The following is an 18838-nucleotide window of genomic DNA, read 5'->3' as shown; positions in this document are numbered from 1 at the left end:
CAAGTTCTCTTTGTCTAAATGCTCCCACCAAACTCTTTCTTTACTTGCCTTTATAGCATGCAAAGTTGCAAAGTTGTAAAAAGTCAAATTGTCAGCTGATGCTGACAAGTTCTCAAGAATATATCCAACTACAGGAAAACACATGAATTAGCAAAGGGGACTGGATGGCGGGTCTTTGCTGTTTTCTGATTTTTAAAAATCCTATTAATGTGCATATTTGCTCAAACAAGTTTTGCTCAGAGCATTCTGAGACCCAGCTTACAAAGAGTAGATGAGGTTTCACAGGGACAATGTACCATTAATTTATAAAGAATAACCCCCAGATGCCTGGTCTAATTGACTGAGAAGAAGGGAAGAGACTGGGGTGTCTTCTGAACTGCACTGCCCACCACAGTAGCCACTAGCCACATGGCACTATTGAAGTTGAAAATTAGATTAAAATGAACTTCCTATGCCAAAGTAGGCACATTTCAAGTGTTGAAAAGCCACATGTGGTGGGTGGCTACTATATTAGACAGTGTGTATATAGAACATTTCCATCATCTGAGAAAGTTCTATAGGACAGCACTTTTCCAGATAGTTGAGGCAGCATTGCTAATTTATCCTCTGAACTTTGGCATAAATAACTTTCCCTGACTCCTCAGAGAAATAATGAAAAATTGTAGTTCATTTTAGAGAAAGAAAAATGTTTGGTAAAGCATCAAAATGTAATCCCCCCCAAATAGAAATAAAACAGCTCTCTGAATTGTAAAATAGATCTCATCTCTTAAGTTAATTTCCTCTCTACTTTATCTGTTAGAGCATAATTCATAATTTATGACTCAAAAATAGTGTGGAAAAATATCTCTATGGATATTTCTGTGGAACAGAATATCTCTATTCTGTTTCCTAGTCCCAGCCCCAATAAATTTTGATCATAAAGAATCTTGTGTTTGTAAAAAATTGTATTTATTTTCCTCTCTCATAATAAAGATCAGTATTATAATTTTAACAGCTGTTGCATGTTGATGAATTTTTCTGTTTTCCCTGTTTTAACATGTGGCCTTTCTGAAACAATGTTTAAGGATCTGTGTACTCTGTGTTTATAAATGACGATGGTTTGTTTCCACAGTAAAGACGAATATCATAGATATTTAAGTTTTTTCATTGGCTGTCACAAATTTCTTTTTTTTTTAATTGTTATTGGGTTTTTTTTTACAAATTTCTTAAATGCATATCCAAATGTCAGGGAATAGTGTATATGCTTACAATAGAACTCACTGTTTATTCATTAGGTATTTTCAGACAACACACCTCCAAGAGCCATTGTGATGTAAATGGCACTTGAAAAGGAAAAGCTGTAAATAGCTCTCTGAAGGAGAGTGACAGAAAGTGTGATGCCAACCCTCTAACACCTTACAGCTCACAATTAGACAAGTTGCTGGATTTTTAGGTGGACTGTCTATTGTTAGACTCATGAGTTTTCGTTCAGGTGGCACAAATACATCGGGAGCATTGGCTAAAGGAAAAGTAGCCTGAGCTTGCTTTGCACCTATAGCAGCTCTGTAATTGCTTGTTGAATGGAATGGTGAATAAATGACACAAATTCATTCTGCAAGTTGGAGAGTTATTTTGCACACACCTGAGAGAATTTTATGCCCCCACTTCTCCTTCTGAACGTCTGTCTCATCTGGAGGTTATGGAACTGTGCTGCTGCGTCAGATCAGCCCAGCTGTTTGAGGGCGTGGTTGGTGGACACTGCAAATGCACCTCGGTGCCTGCTCCCAAGTATTACAGACCTTATAGCTTCTGCCCATGGACTGGAGATTCAGGACAATGGGTTTCCAAGTAGTCTTCTGCAAATCTTAGGAAACTCTTTTAGTTGTCATCTGCTGAATACAGTCTGATGGTTCTCCATAATCTGAAGTAGCCACCTACAGAGAAATATAGAAAGAAGACTATTGAACCAACCTATTGTGATTTTAGTAGATACATTGTGAATAGTAGAAAAGAAAATAATTTATAAGAAACAGTCAATTATTTGTCCCTTAAAAAGAGAATAAGAGATTGCATAGATACTATTGAGCAACTTCTTATTTAGGAGGAACATGAAAGGGATACTTCTAGGGTTAGTTGACAGATTCTGGGAAACTTACAAAAGTAACCAACTAGTTCCATGATGGGAAAGAAAAAAAGCCTGACTTGAAAATTAAAATGTTAAGAATGGCAATAAATTTCTCTGTTGATTCCAATTTCCAGAATGACATCTCTGGGACTGTGTGTATTCACATATCAGATTAAGAGGGCCTGCTGTATGAAAATAAACAATTTGAGCAAAATTCTAAGGAATCAAGAACCCAGAATTATAAATGAAATCTAAAAGTAATGATTTTAATGGAACTAGGGTCTTTAACTAAACTTATATGGCCAGATTAACCAATGCTCACTGTTTCCTCTTGTATATCATACATTAAACAACACTCAATTTATTGAACATGGGCAACGAACAGAGAGCTCTATACTAAGTATGCTCACTTCTCTTACAAGTTGAGTTGAATGCTCACTGTGAATGAATTGTGTTTGTAACTCAGTATGTTTATGCCAGTAGTACATATCATGGTAAGTATGTATATTTTTAACTACTATATAAACCAATGATCTATGGTGCAAAAAGAATTGTTTCTATAAAACAAGGTTGAGTGCTTTGAAACATCTAGAAAGGCAAGTCACTAAAAAGGAATGTTTATGATCAAATAAAATATAGGTGTCTAACTGTAAAAAAAATTGTGGGACACATGGAACTGTGTTAAGTATAGAGGCAGTCTGCATGAGAACTGCTTCTCAAGTGCCTTTGAATTCTTGTTTCACTGTTAAGAAAACCAAACACTAGAAATCATACACAATGCATAAAGCATGTATTTGATGCAAAAACAAACAAACATTGGAGAACACTAATATTTGGATCCCTAAGCAAAGAAGCTTATTTGGCCCTATGAAAAATGTTATTTAACAAATACATTGTGTTTATCATGTATCACGTACTATTCTATAATCCATACAGTATTCACCAATTTAATCTCCATTACGATCCTTGAGTAGAAACTATCACTGTACCCATTTTGCAAAAGGGGACACAGGCACAAAGAGGCTAAGTTACCAGCTTGTAACCGACAGAGGGGGGATTTAAGTCCACAGTAAGGTTTGAGTTCCTCCCTTTTACCTCCTTTCTCTGTGCCGTCTGCATGAAACACAGATGGACACGAGGGACATTTTTCTGATTCCTACTCTGACATTTTGATTAAATGCCGCACCTGTGACCAAGTCAGATCAGAGGGCTTCTGCAGTGTAGTCGTAATAAGGAGCATACCATTTTTATGCATTCCTGAAAGACTCTTGATTTGTGGCCTCCAAGAATTTCCCTTCTGCTTTTCTCTTGTTTTGGATATCTGTATTATCATCTGGAAAGTACATCAGTCTCATATTTTCCGCCTAACACAGTTTTTTTCTTTTCCTTTTTATCTCTTATTTCAAAGAGTCTTAGTACCCATATCCTTAGGCCAAGATAAAAAGAAAAGAATGTTATAATGTAGATTATTCACACAATTGAAAATCTTGACAGCTTAGAAAAAAGTGTAAAAAATGTGCTGTCACTTCTTAAGAGTGCTGACTTTTTTGTTTGCTGGTGCTTTATTTTATATTATTTTAGATGAGCTGAGAGGATTTTAGAATTCTACATGTGCTTCTGATTTTTTCCCCACACTAAATCTTTATTTTCAGAGTATAAATCTATCCAAGAGTCTTATTTGGCAGGACACTAAACTACAAACTCAACTGTCCACCTGTTCACAAGCATGTATCCTGTTTTCCGAGAAACAACTAATGCTGCCACCTCTCAGGAGCCCTCCAAGGTCAATGTGGTTCTCCTTTCATTTCCCCTTGCTGGAGCTCCTCTGGCATTGATGACCCATGCCACACAATTAAGCAGTTCATGGCCCAATATGGAATCATTATCTTCATCCCTTAATGGTGGATATCACGCAGTACAACCCCAGGCACTAGGGGTTTCATGTTAACTTTTCTTTTCACCTCAACAGTAATCTCCTTCAGACCAAGAACTTTGTGAAAGTGGCATTTCACCCTTCCACAGATATAATCCCTGTTCATAGTACATACTTAGTATGTTTGTTGATAGCTTAATACTTACATATAGACATTTTTAATTTAATTTAATTTTAATTTAACTTTGTGTGTTGGGGGATATTTCTTTTTCTTTATTTGCTTGATTTTTTACACAACAATCTCATTGCCCTTATGCTTTTTCTTCCAGTTTAATTGAGATATGTAAGTTTAGTGAACATCTAGCACCTTACATAGTTACTATTTTTTTCTTGTGATGAGAACTTTAAGATCTACTCTCTTAGCAATTTCAAATATGCAACAAACTATTGTTAGCTATAATCACCATGATCTCCAGAACTAATTTATCTTATAAAAGGAAATGTGCACTTGTGATTAACTCAGTCAATTTCCCTGACCCCACCACCACATACCTTTGGCAACCATCAATGTATTCTCTGCTCCTATGAGTTTGTTTTTTATGCTACATAAAAAGGATGATATAATATTTGCCTTTCTTTGTCTGACTTATTCTACTTAGCATAAGTATATGTTACAATGTCTTTTACGCATTCACCCAGTTATGGACACTTAGATTGTTTCCATATCTTGGCTATTGTAAATAATGATGCAATAAATATGGAGGTAAAGATTCTTTGAGATAACCTGATATATTTCCTTGATGTATATGCTCAGCAGCAGAATTGCTGGGTCATATGTACCAGTAGTTCTATTTTTAGTTCTATTTAGTTCTTTTTTTTTAGGAATCTCCATGTTGTTTTCCATAGCAGCTGCACCAACCGGGCATGAAGGTTCTCTTTTCTCCAAATCCACGGCAACACTTGTATCTCTTGTCTTTTTTATTGACTTTATTGTGGTGACATTGGTTAACAAAGTTATTACAGCATCTGTACATTGTATTGTGTGATCACCACCACAAGTCAAGTCTCCTTCCCTCACCATTTATCCACTCTTTCCCCCCTCCTACCTCCCCACCCCCCTTTCCCTCTAGTAATCTCTGTACTACTGTCTGTCTATGAATTTTTTTCACTTCATCCCTTCACCTTTTTCACTCAGCCCCCCTACCTCCTCCCCTCCAACCATTGTCAGTCTGTTCTCTGTATCTATGAGTCTTTTTCATTTTTGTTCATTAGATTCCACATATAAGTGAAATCATATGGTACTTGTCTTCCTCTGTTTGGCTTATTTCACTTAGCATAATACTCTCCAGGTCTACCCATGTTGTCACAAAAGGTAAAATTTCCTTCTTTGTTATGACTGAGTAGTATTTCATTGTATGAATGTACCAGAGCTTTTTTATCTACGCATCTGCTGATGGGCACTTAGGCTGCTTCCAAATGATGGCCATTCTAACAAGTGTGAGGTGATGTCTCATTGTGGTTTGGATTTAAATTTCCTTGATGATTAGTGATGTTGAGCATCTTTTCATGTGTATATTGGCCATCTGTACATGTCTTCTTTGGAGGAATGTCTATTCAGGTCATTTGCTCATTTTTTAATCTGATTGCTTTTTGATGTTGAGTTGTACAAGTTTCTTAATTTTTTTGATATTAATACCTTATTAGCTGTGTGGTTTGCAAATATTTTCTTCCATTCAGTAGGTTATGTTTTATTTTGTTGATGGTTGGTTCCCCTTGCCGTGCAGAAGCTTTTCCATCTTATGTAATCTTTTTGGTTTATTTTTTATTATGTTGCTTGGGCTTCAGGTGTCATATCCAAGAAATTATTTCAAAGAATGATGTCAAGGAGTGTTTTCTCTTTTCTTCTGGGAGTTTTATGTTTTAAGGTCTTATATTTAAGTCTTTAACCCATTTTGAGTTAATTCTTATGGCTAGTATAAAATAGTGGTTTACTTTCCTTCTTTTGCATGTGAATATAGAATTGTCTCAGCACCATTTACTGAAGAGACCCTCTTTTCTCCACTGAATATTCCATTCAAATGTTAATTAGCCATACATATTTGGGTTTATTTCTAGGCTGTTGATTCTATTTCATTGGTAAATGTGTCTGTTTTTAAGCCAATGCCCTACTGTTTTGACTACTATAGCCTTGTAATATAGTTTGAAACTAAGAAGTATGATGCCTCCAGCTTTGTTTTTTCTCAGGATTGCTCTGGCTATTCATGATCTACTGTGGTTTTAAACAAATTTTATGATTTTTTTTTTATTTCTGTAAAAAATGTATTGGAATCTCGGTAAGGTTTACATTGAATTTATGGATTGATTTCAGTGGTATGGACATTTTAACAACATTAATTTTTCAATCCATTAACATAAGATATCTTTCAATTTACTTGTGTCATCTTCAGTTTCTTTCATGAGTGTCTTACAGTTTTCAGTGTAGAAATCTTTTACCTCATTGGCTAATTTTACTCAAAGTATTTTAGTATTTTTTATGTTACTGTAAATGGGGTTGTTTATTTTATTTCTTTTTCAGATAATTAGTTTTCAGTGTATAGAAATACTACTGATTTCTTTATATTAATTTTTTATCTTACAGTTGTACTGAATTTATGATTCGATCTAATTCTAATAGTTTTTGGTGAAGTGTTAAGGATTTCTATATTTATGAAATTATGCCATCTACAAATAGAGATACCTTTACTGCTTTCTTTCAAATTTTGATTCTATTTATCTTTTTTTCTTGCCTTATTGTTCTAGTCAGTACTTTTAGTGCTATGCTGAATAGCAGTGGTGAGATTGGGTACCCATGTCTTGTTCCTGATCTTCAAGGAAAAGCTTTCATCTTTTCACCATTGAGTATGATGTTAACTGTGAGCTTATCATATATGGCCTTCATTATGTTGAGGTGTAATTCTTCTATACACATTTTTTGAGATTTTTATCATAAATAAATGTTGAATTTTGTGAAATGTTTTTTCTACATATTTTGAGATTATGTGATTCTTGTCTTTCTGTTATTGTGATGTATCATATTTTTTGATTTGTGGATGTTGAGTCATCCTTGCATATCAAGGATGAATTCCAATTGATCATGGGTATGAGCCTCTTTAATTTGCTGTTGCAATCAGCATGCTAGTAATTTGCTTAAAACTTTTGCTTCTGTATTCACAGGGGTATTGCCCTGTAGTGTTCTTTTCTCGTAGTGTCCTTATCTGGCTGTCATCAAAGTGACGCTGGCCTCATATAATGAATTTGGAAGTATTCCTTCCTATTCAAATATTTGGAAAAGTTAAAAAATTTGGCATTGATTTTTATTTAAATCTTTAGTAAAACTCACCAGTGAAACCACGTGGTCTTGGGCTTTTGTTATTGTTGTTGGGAGGCTTAGGAACACTAATTCAGTCCCCTTACTTGTTATTGGTCTCTTCAGGTTTTTTATTTCTTCATGATTCAGTTTTGGAAAGTTGCATGTTTCTAAGAATTTTTCCATTTCTTCTAGCTTGTCCAATTTGTTGGCATATGACTGTTCATAGTAGTCTCTTATGATCTTTGTATTTCTGTGGTTATCATTTATAATGTCTCCTCTTTCATATATCATTTTATTTATTTGGGTCCTCTCTATTATTTCCTTTGTTAGTCTAACTAAAAGTTTGTCAGTTTTGTTTATCTTTTCAAAGAACCAACCCTTAGTTTTGTTATTTTTTCTGATGTTTTCTTGTTAAGTATTTTGTTAATTATATTCTATATTTTATTATTTATTTCCTTTTCTAACTTTGGTCTTCATTTATTCTTTTTATTCTAGCTCCTTGAGCTGTAAAGTTAATTTATTTATTTAAGATATTTCTTTTTTCTTTTTTTCCTTGTGTTTAAAGATTTTGTTTATTTATTTTTAGAGAGAAAGGATGCATGGGAGAAAGAAAGGAAGAGAAACATCGATGTGAGAGAGGCAACATTGATTGGTTGCCTCCCATACACATCCCAACCAGGGACCAAACCTACAACCCAGACATGTGCCCTTACCAGAAAACAAACTGGCGAGCTTTCACTTTTCAGGTTGATTCCCAACAAACTGAGCCATTGGGTTGTTTTCTGATTGTGTTGTAGATCCTTTGTTCTTTGCCTCTTATCTTGCAATCTTCTTTTGTGATTTGATGACTCTTCATAGCAGTGTGTTTTACTTGTTTATCATAATCTTTTGTATAACTATTATAGTCTTTTCCTTTGTGGTTACTATGAGGCTTACAGAAGATATATTATGTTTTTAACATCCTATTTTAAGATGATAACAACTTTACTTTAATAACATATATAAACTTTATATTTTTCACCTCTCCCTTACATTTTAGGTTATTGGTATTACAATTTTGTAAAAGAGTAATATTACAAAATTTTGTAAAATAACATATTCTAATTTTTTAAAGTTGTATATTTTATAAAATTGTATATTTTATACTGTATATTTAACAATAAATTATAGTTATTTTTAGAACTTAAAAAAATAAACCAGAATTGTAAGTGAACTGTGCATCACCATTACAATAGTATAAAATCTCACTTTGACTATATATTTACTATTACCAGTGAGTTTTATATGTACATTTATATGTTCTTATGATGCTAATAGCATCTTTTTATTTCTTCTAGAAGAATGCCATATACCATTTCTTGTAAAGCAGATCTAGTGGTAAACAATTCCCTCAGCTTTTGTTTGTTCAGGGAAGTCTACCTCTCCTCATTTCTGGTATTCTTGGTTGTACATTTAAATAAGATTTTAAAAAGTCTTCCAGACTTTACATGTTTGCTCAGCAGAAATAATTCTTTACCATATATATATTATTTCTTTTGATTGTATCCAAAAGCCCTATAGACTTAACTTCTTAACTCTCTCTCATTCTTTTTTTTTATTTTCTTTTTTGCTCTAATGACCAAATCTCAAATGACCTATCTTCTAATTTACTGATTCATTCTTCTGCTTGGTTGAATCTGCTGTCTAAGTTCTCTACTGTATCCTTCAGTTCAGCAATTTTATTCTTCAGTTCTAGGATTATTGTTTGGTTTTGGGGTGGTTTTGTTTTTGTTGTTCATACATTGGATTTTTAATTTGATTTAGTTGTCTTTTTATGTTTTTTATAGAATTCTAAACTTCTTTAAGAGGATTAGTCAGATTTCTTGGTCAGAGAGTTCTCTATTTCTTTAGGGTTAATCATTAGAGCTTAATTAGGTTCTTTGATAGTGTCATGTTTACCGATTCTTCATAATCCTTGATTCTTTGTATTGCTGTCTGCATGTTTGAGCTAGCAGTCTCTTCCTCCAGATTTTACATAATTACTTCAGCAGAAGCAGTCCTCCTCCAGTCAGCACAGCTTGAGGTTCTGGACTAGTCCCCTGATAGCATCCTTGGGCAAGTGGAACTTGCTACATGGTCTCTTTTTAGGCAAGGACCCTGCCTGAGATCTGAAGTTGGGGGTGCCACTGATTGGGAACAGTTGGATAGGACTGCTGGCTTGGTTTCTTGCCCAAGCACAGCTGTGGGATGGGCTCCAGAGTTGCTCATATTCAGTGGTTAGTCTTCCTAGTCAGGTGACACACTCAGCAGATGGGTGGGCCTGTGCATTTGCATCCCTCCCAGGGCAGAGCCATAGAACAGGCTCCACAGCCAGGACAGCTCATTGCCTGGGGACCAGAATCAGGCAGAACTGTCCACTGAACTCTATGGTCAAACAGGAAGACAAGACTATTGATGACTGAACTCTGCAGATGGGTAGAGCCACTGGCTGGGCTCTTTACTTGGGCACTCCTGCAAGTGCGGCTATAGAGTGGGCCATACAGACTCCTGGGTATTCTGGTTATGTTTCTTGGTCAGGAGAGATAGAGCTATGATAACCAGCAGTTAGGGCCATATGTCATTTCCCTGTCCAGTTAGTATAATAGAACAGTCTCTAAGGCCAGAACAGCTTGCTGGCTGGGGACCTGAATCAGGCAGCACTATGCATTAAGTTGCCTGGCCAGTATGGCCACCAACTGGGCTCTGTAGATAGACAGAGATGCTGGCTAGGCTCTCTGTTCAAGAGGAGCTATATGCTATACAGCTATCTGTATGATCAGATTAGGTTTCCTGGTCAGGCAAGGCAAGGTACTATATTCAACAGTAGGCAGAGCCACAGATTTGTTTCCCTGCCCATGCAGGCTAGCAGAACATGCTCCAAAGAAAACACTGCTCATTATTTTGGGGACCCAAGTCAGGCAGAGCTGTGCATCAAGTAACCTGACTAGATGGAATCACCAGCTGGGCTCTGTAGATGGGTAAAGCTATCAGCTGGAATCTGTACTCAGTGTACACCCACATGTATACACCTATACATGTACACCCACACATATACACCTGCATGCATACACCCATATGCATGTGCTTAGCTGCTGGAAAGAGAAACTTGGTCTGTCCAGATCCAGGTGCCAGTTGCTATAAGTCATGCACCCCTTCTCTGCCCAATGTAATCTCCAGTATCAAGCCCCACAGATTCTCCCTGCAATCCCCAAGGGACAAGACCCTTGTGGACAAGACCCATGTGGACCTCTGCAATGCTAGAGAAGCTGGATGTCTACTTGGGACTCTTTTTCCCCACTAGGGAAACCATAGGCTCCATGGGCCCTCTCAGTGTGGCTCTGTGCCATCCTGAGGAAGGGGTGTTGGGGCCAGAGTGTTGCTGTTGCTTTTACCCTTCTAATATCGCTCTCCTTGGTCTCTGAGATCCAAGAAGTTACTTCAGCCAGAACCTGCGTTCTGGGATTTTCAGAGTGGTGGCTTGGTTATGGAGTGTTGCCAGTTAGTCTTTTCTAAAGGGGTGCTGAAATTGGAAACGACCTATGTCACCATCTTAATGACAGCACCATTAAGGGGAGCATTTCTTACTGCAGTAGGATTGTAATTTCCATTTAAAGACCATGTCCTTTTTGTCCACTTGTTTTTGTTTTTGTATCAATCCCCTGTAACTACATGTCTAAGTCATATGTGTATTCCCTTTATTTCTTTATAAAAAGCAGATCTTGGGTATTTATACTCTTTGCTGCCTTAGAACTTACCATTTCATAATAAACAAGCCACACAGAATTACCTAGAACTGAACAATCAGCCAACCATATTAACACAAAGGCATCTTCTTGAGGGTATTCACTTGTTCAGACAAATTGGAAAATATCAACCATATTAAACATTTAAAAATGTATATATTTTGCACTCTGGTTGGTGTGGCTCAGTGGATTGAGTGCTGGCCTTCAAACCAAAGGGTCGCCAGCTGAATTCTCAGTCAAGGCACATGCCTGGGTTGTGGGCCAGGTCCCCAGGAGAGGCTACGCAAGAGGCAACCACTCATTGACATTTCTCCCTATCTCTTTCTCCCTCCCACCTCCTCTCTCTAAAAGTAAATAAATAAACCCTTTTTAAAAAGTATATATTTTGCTTTTTTAACATGTATACACCTCTGCCTTTGTTGTATTTCCATAATACATACAGTTAGGGTGAGATAAAAAGAAAAAGAAATCATTAAGGGGGCATTGGAATCTATGGCAAACAATAAGGGAAGAGTGGGTGAGTGAGTGAAGGGTTGGGTAAAGTGGTGGAAGCTTTCCGTTCTGATTGATCAGTCCCTCTCTTAAGTCACAAGCTAAGAAGTCAAGAGAAGAGGCAACAAAATGCACCCAGGTTTAGAGCAGCTACCGGACTTCCCACACAGCTAGGATATGAGTTTGCCTTATCAGCTTCTAAAATTGATGAGCCTGGCCTTTGGGTTTCTTGTGTGCCAGCCATGGAAGTGGCCTTCAGCCATGCCCTGCAGACCCAGGATGTAACTTAAGGGCCCAGAGAACAACAGGAGGGGCAGTCCAGTGATGCTTCAGTGATGCCAAGTAACAGCAGGGCCCAGATGGCAGCGTCCCACTGACAGTGACTGTCATCCTGCACAATCAGAGGACTGCAGTGATTTCATGGTGGCATCTGGCAGACATGGAGACATATGGGGAATGCACAGCAGGGGTTCCCTCTCCTGCAATAAGCACCAGAAAGACATTAAGTTGCCTGAGTACATGAAGGAGCCTCTCTGAGCACATAAGGGGTGTTGGGAAAGAACACAAGACTCCTGCAGGGCAGGGATTTCACTGATGAGACGCCCTCCATGAGGTTGCTTTGGGATCAAGTGAAAGCAGCAGAAAAGATGAAAGAATCTTCAGGGTAATGGCAAATCATGACTTTCTCCTCTCCATAGTGCATCCAGGGCTCTTGATAGACTTGTTTCCCCCTCAGCAGCCTCATTTTCTTTTCTTTTTTCTTTTTTCCCCTTGATACAAATTCTTTACCCAAGCACAGAACATTACTTGGGTTTTCCTTCAACAGTTCTATTTTGTATGTTCTATTTTGTTTGTATTTCTCTGTTCAGAATGGGACTCCACTCTTACCTTCCCACCCCTGCCACTGTTCACTCAGTTAACACATTTGGAGCACCAAGAGTATGTGAGTGCTGGGGATTCGGTGGTAAATTGCATTTCCTCAGAAGTTGTGGTCTACAAGTACCCCAGAGAAAAGAGGAATGTGCACATGAAATGCTATAGGGGCAGGGGCAGGATGGGAGTCAACTATGTTGTGTTGGGGGATTGGGGAAGGGATAACAGAGGAACTAATGCCTCAGTGTGAGTCTGGACAATATAATAGGAGTTTGTTAAGTGGATGAGGGAGAGTATAAATGTAAGCCAGAAGAAACAGCCTGTGCAAAGATGCAAAGGCATGAGAAAGTATCTCTCTTCTTTCTAGTCATATTTCTAAATCCATATGCCTTGAAACTTCTACAATAAAAGCAGCCCCCTCCTCAATATCCTACACACATCTTGCTCACTAGGTCTCAGCCTGCATGGATATGTTCCTTTGTAAGCATGCTACAGTTCCTTTTCCCTTACATGTTTCTTCTTCCTTCCCAAAGCAATTAAGGAGTATTCTCTTCTCTTCTCTTCTTCCTCTTCTCTTCTCTTCTCTTCTCTTCTCTTCTCTTCTCTTCTCTTCTCTTCTCTTCTCTCCTCTTCTCTTTACTTTTCTTTTGTTTTACTTCTTTTCTTTTCTTTTTTTTTTTTCAAGAACCAGGGTTACCAATCCATTAATTAAATTCAATGTTGTGTTGTGCTTCCTATCAGCCTTACTATTGAGGGTACAAGTGGTCTGTTTGAAGGAAGCCAGGTTGTGATTCCTCTTTACTTGCTTGCTTTGACTTTTATATTCATAGGGACAAAGGTTTTGCTTACTTATTGACCTTTGTATCTTCCAATACATAAACTGAACAAAAATGAGCCTCAATAAATCGTGAGTGAATTAATGATTGAGTGAACTTCTGGGATGAATAGAAGAGCTGGCCAAGAAAGGAAGTGAAAGGAAATGGCTTTACAAAATAAGTGACCCAGGTGGGGGGAGGGGCAGTGGAAAGAGGAGAAGAGATTGAGAGCAATTCTTAGGCACTGTGTATGTACGAAGAAGGTAGACTTTGAAATGTTGTTTAGGTAAGTTGAGAGGGCCAGAGGAACTTATCTATCCTTTGAAATAAATTCTAGTTTGTTTTTATTTTATATAATCTTTATTATAGCTTTTTTCCATTACTAGTTACTTCCATTATATCATCCCCTCCCCCCAGCAATCACCACACTGTTGTCCATGTCCATGAGTCCTTTATCCTTTTTGCTCAATCCCTCTACCCCCTAACTTCCCCTCCCCCATGACTAGCTGTCATCTGTTCTCCATCTATGAGTCTGTCTCTGTTTTGCTTGTTACTTCGGTTTGTTCAATAGATTCCACATATGAGTGAAAGCATATGGTATTTGTCTCTCTCTGATTGGTTTATTTCATTTAGCATAATATTCTCCAGGTCCATCCATACTGTTGCAAAGAGTAAAATTTTCTTCTTTTTCATGGCCAAGTAGAGTTCCATTGGGTAAATATCCCATAGTTGTTTTATCCATTCATCTATTTTGTTATATCTCTTCTTGTTACCAGTGAGACCTCAGATGTGGTTTCCACCTTGGAATGGTTCATTCCCTATACCTGTAGAGAATTGTGTTATAGATTGCAGGTACCCCTTATCTGAGGGACTTATATTTCCATATTGTTTGATGGCTGTGAGTTTTTATCCCTGCCATCCCAACCTCCTAACCAAATCTAAGTAACTTAATGGAAGACATATGGCTTCCTGTTCTTTTTATCCTCCTAAAACTAGATATATCCTAAATAAATTCTAATTGCTTTGGGAGTGAAGAAAGAAGAAACATGTATGAAAAAAAAAAAACCCTGTAGCATGCTTACAAAGTAACCTATTAATATGGGCTGAGACCTAGTAAGCAAGATGTGTGTAGGAGATTGAGGAGGGGGCTGCTTTTATTCCAGGAGAACTTTCACAAGCCCATTGCTGGCTCTGCATAATCCATCCTCTCACCTGAAACAATGAAAACCCTCATGCACTAAGATCAACATTGCAAACTGAATGCCTTAAGGTTATGAGCCAGGTGGAGGACTAAGCAAAAGAGGCACCACCTCTGTTGCCAGTGCCACCAATCTTGGACACATGGAAATGCTAGTGAGGTGTTGCCATGCCTTTAGGTATTTTAAGAAACTGGAAATGCAGACTTTTGTGTGTAATCTCTCAATTTTTAAAGGTTGGCACCTGATTCAACTATTTTATAACACTAAGGAAGCCCAGTAAAATATCTGTGGGTCAAATCTAGCCTGCAACAGGCTTTCCTATCTTGGCTCTGGTGATGGTGCATTTGAATTTAAAATACAGTACACATCCTCAGAACACCTGTGCACCAGGCTCCACAGTCATATCATTGTACAGCCAGAATATATCGCTCCATTCATTATTTTAACAAAAGTTCATTGAGAACCTACCGAGGACACAGAGGTTATCGTGTAATAGGGAGACAGATAACATGAACAAACAATTGTGCAGTAGGGTAGTAAATAAAACAGAACTATTTATCAGCAGAGATTCTCAGAGGAAACAGGGATTAACACTATGTGGGGTGTCAGGGAAGCTTTTTAGAGGTAGTAACAGCTAAACCAGACTTTGAAAGATAAATAGGAGTTTTTAGGGTAACAGGTTTCTAAAGAGCAATTTGTAGACTAAATTCCAGACTAAGCGTAATGCTGGGATTTTCATTTAGATCAATTGTAGGTCCTGGCTTTAATCACAGCTATAAAATTATAAAGTTGTCTTAATCTGATTTGGTCTTGTTTGGCCTTCCCAGGTCTTTCCAACAATATCAGATTAACTCACTGAGCTCTGTGGAAAAACAGAAATCTCGGAGGAGTGCAATGCTAGTTGAATTCTCTGTCACTGTGACCTTCAACAGCAATTCTTTCTAGGCTTTTATCTGAGGAAGACTCTAGTTAAGCTGCATTAAGAAAACTGCTGAAAAATGAACAGCCTAAATCAAAGATTTGCTTTAAGGATTTTAACATTAAATGGAGGTTCAAAACCCAAACATAAGTCAATATTATATTGAAACAGACTAAGTGATTGAAATGTAAATTCAGGGACTTTACCTTATAGCATGCAACATTCAGGCTGAATATCTTTTTCATATTTCAAACACATAAGAAAACTTGATAATCTTGGATTTAGTAAATTTCATGCAGCAGCTGTTTATCATAGTAACTTTAAACACTCCCCCAGTAAAAATTGTTATTAGCTATTATATTTTCATGAATTCTGGGTAACTGTAGGATTTGGAGATGCAGGGGACAGGAAGTACTGAGGAAGGAATGGTGATGTTTACCTGGGGGTTTGATTATGCAGATTGGAGCATTAATTTCTTGGCACTCGAAAGCATGGAATGTCCATTGCTGTCAGTGGATGTCACACAAGGGAAATCTTATTCCTAGCACAAAAACATTAACCCACATTCTGACATGAAAGACCAGTGTTTCCAGGAGTGAAAAGCAATTTGGCTTTGTTCTGTTATCCCTCTCACCCTGAGGATGCACTTATCTGAGATCTGCCCTGACATACCTGGGAGCCACTTTCTGGACCTGGGCAGTGAGTGATTTGCAATCCTTTGCAGCTATATGGAGACTTTTGAACAATGTTAGACCTAACAGGATTCACTGAAGAAGAATATTACTTAAGTCTTCTCTGTATGGGTGGGGGAAGTAGGGGAGAAGACAGGGTATACATTAAGGAAGCACGTAGAAGCAACTTTAAGTGCCAACATCCAAATCATAGGGCAGCCAGAAAGAGAAGAGGAAGAGCAAGAAATTGAAAACTTAATGAAGGAGAACTTCCCAAGTCTGGTAAAGGAAATAGACTTCCAGGAAGTCTAGGAATCCCAGACAGTTCCAAAGAAATTGGACCAAAGGAGGAACACACCAAGGCATATCATGATTACATTACCCAAGATTAAAGATAGAGAGAGAATCTTGAAAGCAGCCAGAGGAAAACAAAGAGTTATCTACAAAGGCACACCCATAAGACTATCAGCTGGTTTCTCAAAAGAAATCTTGCAGGCAAGAAGGGGCTGGAAAGAAGTATTCCAAGTCACGAAAGGCAAGGACCTACATCCAAGATGATTCTATCCAGCAAAGCTATCATTTAGAATGGAAGGGCAGATAAAGTGCTTCCCAGATAAAGACAAGTTAAAGGAGTTCATCATCACCAAGCCCTTATTATATGAAATGTTAAAGGGACTTATCTAAGAAATAGAAGATCAAAAATATGAACAGTAAAATGATAACAAATTCACAACTATCAGTAACAACCTAAAAAACCAAAACAAAGCAAACTGAAAAACCAAAACTAAGCAAACAACTAGAACAGGAACAGAATCACAGAAATGGAGATCCCAAGGAAGGTTATCAGTGGGGAGGGTGGAGAATGGGGCAGGGGAAAGGTATAGGGAATAAGAAGCACAATTGGCAGGCATAAAATAGAGAGGTATAAGTAAAAATATGTATAGGAAACAGAGAAAAAGAACGTATATGTACAACTCCTAGACATAAACTAAGTGGGGGGAAGAATGTTGGAGGGTGGGAGGGGGATAAAGGGGAGAAAAAATAGGACAACTGTAATAGCATAATCAATAAAATATACTTAAAAAGAAAAAAGAAAAGAAGCATTCAGAATCTCTCAGCAGAACCCACCCAGACAAGACTGAGCCTCCATGAGGAGAGAACTTCAGACAGTTCCAAAGCTCAGTGCAGTTCAGATTGGTCAGACCCTGGACACCAATGGGATTAGCCTTCGGTTGTGCCTACCCTGCCGCCATTGCTCAGAAAAGTGCTAGCACCGAGTTCCCAGTAACTCCCAACTGGATCAGAGGAATGGGCATGAATATTCCTCAGGGCAAGATGTTCTCCAATACTGATGCACTGATGTATAGCTTGGGTACCTGGCTGCTCAGAACAGTTGGGACTGGCTTCAAGGGTACAAAGACATTCCCCCACCCACTTATCACCGCTGATACACACACACATATGCCAACACTTACACACCCAAGTCAAATTTTTGAAAATTCTGATGTAAATGTTCAGGTGAGCAAGGTGGCAGGACTCCTTTGTGAGGTTGGGAAACCAAGAAAATGTCATCAAGTCTCCTGTTCATAAATCCGTCTTCATACAATCAAGTTGTAGCAACCTTTAAAGCAATCTGTATCCCTTAACAGGGTCTGTTTCTATCAATCACTGTCAGCCTTGTGTCTCAAAATCAAGAGCTAAAATGATGCCCTTTTTTTCTGCAAAGTCTGGGAAGTCAGACCATATACCTGCATGGGGCCCACTAGAATGAGGGATATTGCTCTGTATGCCACAGACCTTGTTCTGAAAATGGAGTCACTGCTGATTCACTGGTGACCCGAGACAGGCTACACAAAGACATTGCCACTGCCTTCTGTCATATACTGTGGTTGATAAATCACTACTTTTTTATACCGCCCAGGGAGGAGGATAGAAGGAGCAGGAGAGAAATTACCTATGAAATAATGCAAAGCAAAGGAGCAGGAGGAATGTGTAGGAGGTTTCATTAGAGAAGTCAGCCATGCAGTTGTCACCTTAGGATGTGCTATGTTGGGGCTGCAAGATGTATTTCTAAAACTGTGTAGGGTGAAGGCCAGTCATGGTCAAAACTAGAGTTTTCCAAAGAGATATCTGTAGTTACATGAATAATAAAGCTTTGAGGTCATAGCTCATTAGAAGACAGACCTCATCTCACTGAATCCTTACTGTAAGCTCAGAGTATTATTGCTTTTTTACAAATGGAGAAATGAAATTTTTAGAGACTACTGCTTTTTTTAGCCATTGGTCTTCACTTGGTCCCAAGACCAGTGGGTCCAAAGTAGCCACTGCCTGCTCAGGGCCTCATCTTCAACTGTCATATTCATTAATTTCTCCAGGGCTGCATAAGGAAAGCATATTCTTATGCTTTCAGCACGTCAGACAATTAAAAGGCACTTAAAGGTCTGTTTGGACTTGGCAATGTGCTACACTTTGGACAAATCAAGTTAAATACATTTGGGTGGTGTCCTAACACCATTATGGGGATAACTGATATTTCCCTGAATAAGGACAATGAATCTAATAACCTAGTAACATGATCAAATCACTTTCCCTAGAACATGTTTGTGCCAAGAAATAACGGTGTCAGAATATTCCAAGCTCGTGTAATCTACCTGCCTTGTTATCTGATGCCTAGATCAATCCATGCGTAGTGCAATGTCACACAATCTGTTTAGAGAAGACGAGAACCCAGGAGTCCTGATTCCCAGCATTGTGCCTTTTCCACCATGCAGTGGGGTAATGA

At 38.0% G+C, this 18838-nt stretch overlaps 1 protein-coding gene across 4 annotated transcripts in view; it reads left to right on the top strand.

The window, feature by feature from the left end:
• NCKAP5 (NCK associated protein 5) overlaps window positions 1-18838 on the top strand; it is a 902113-nt gene that overhangs the window by 708064 nt on the left and 175211 nt on the right. The gene's annotated exons all lie outside the window — the stretch shown is intronic.

The sequence above is a fragment of the Desmodus rotundus genome, chromosome 2 (genome assembly GCF_022682495.2).
Source record: "Desmodus rotundus isolate HL8 chromosome 2, HLdesRot8A.1, whole genome shotgun sequence".
Lineage (NCBI taxonomy): Eukaryota > Metazoa > Chordata > Mammalia > Chiroptera > Phyllostomidae > Desmodus > Desmodus rotundus.
This window is presented reverse-complemented; position numbering and strand designations above follow the sequence as displayed.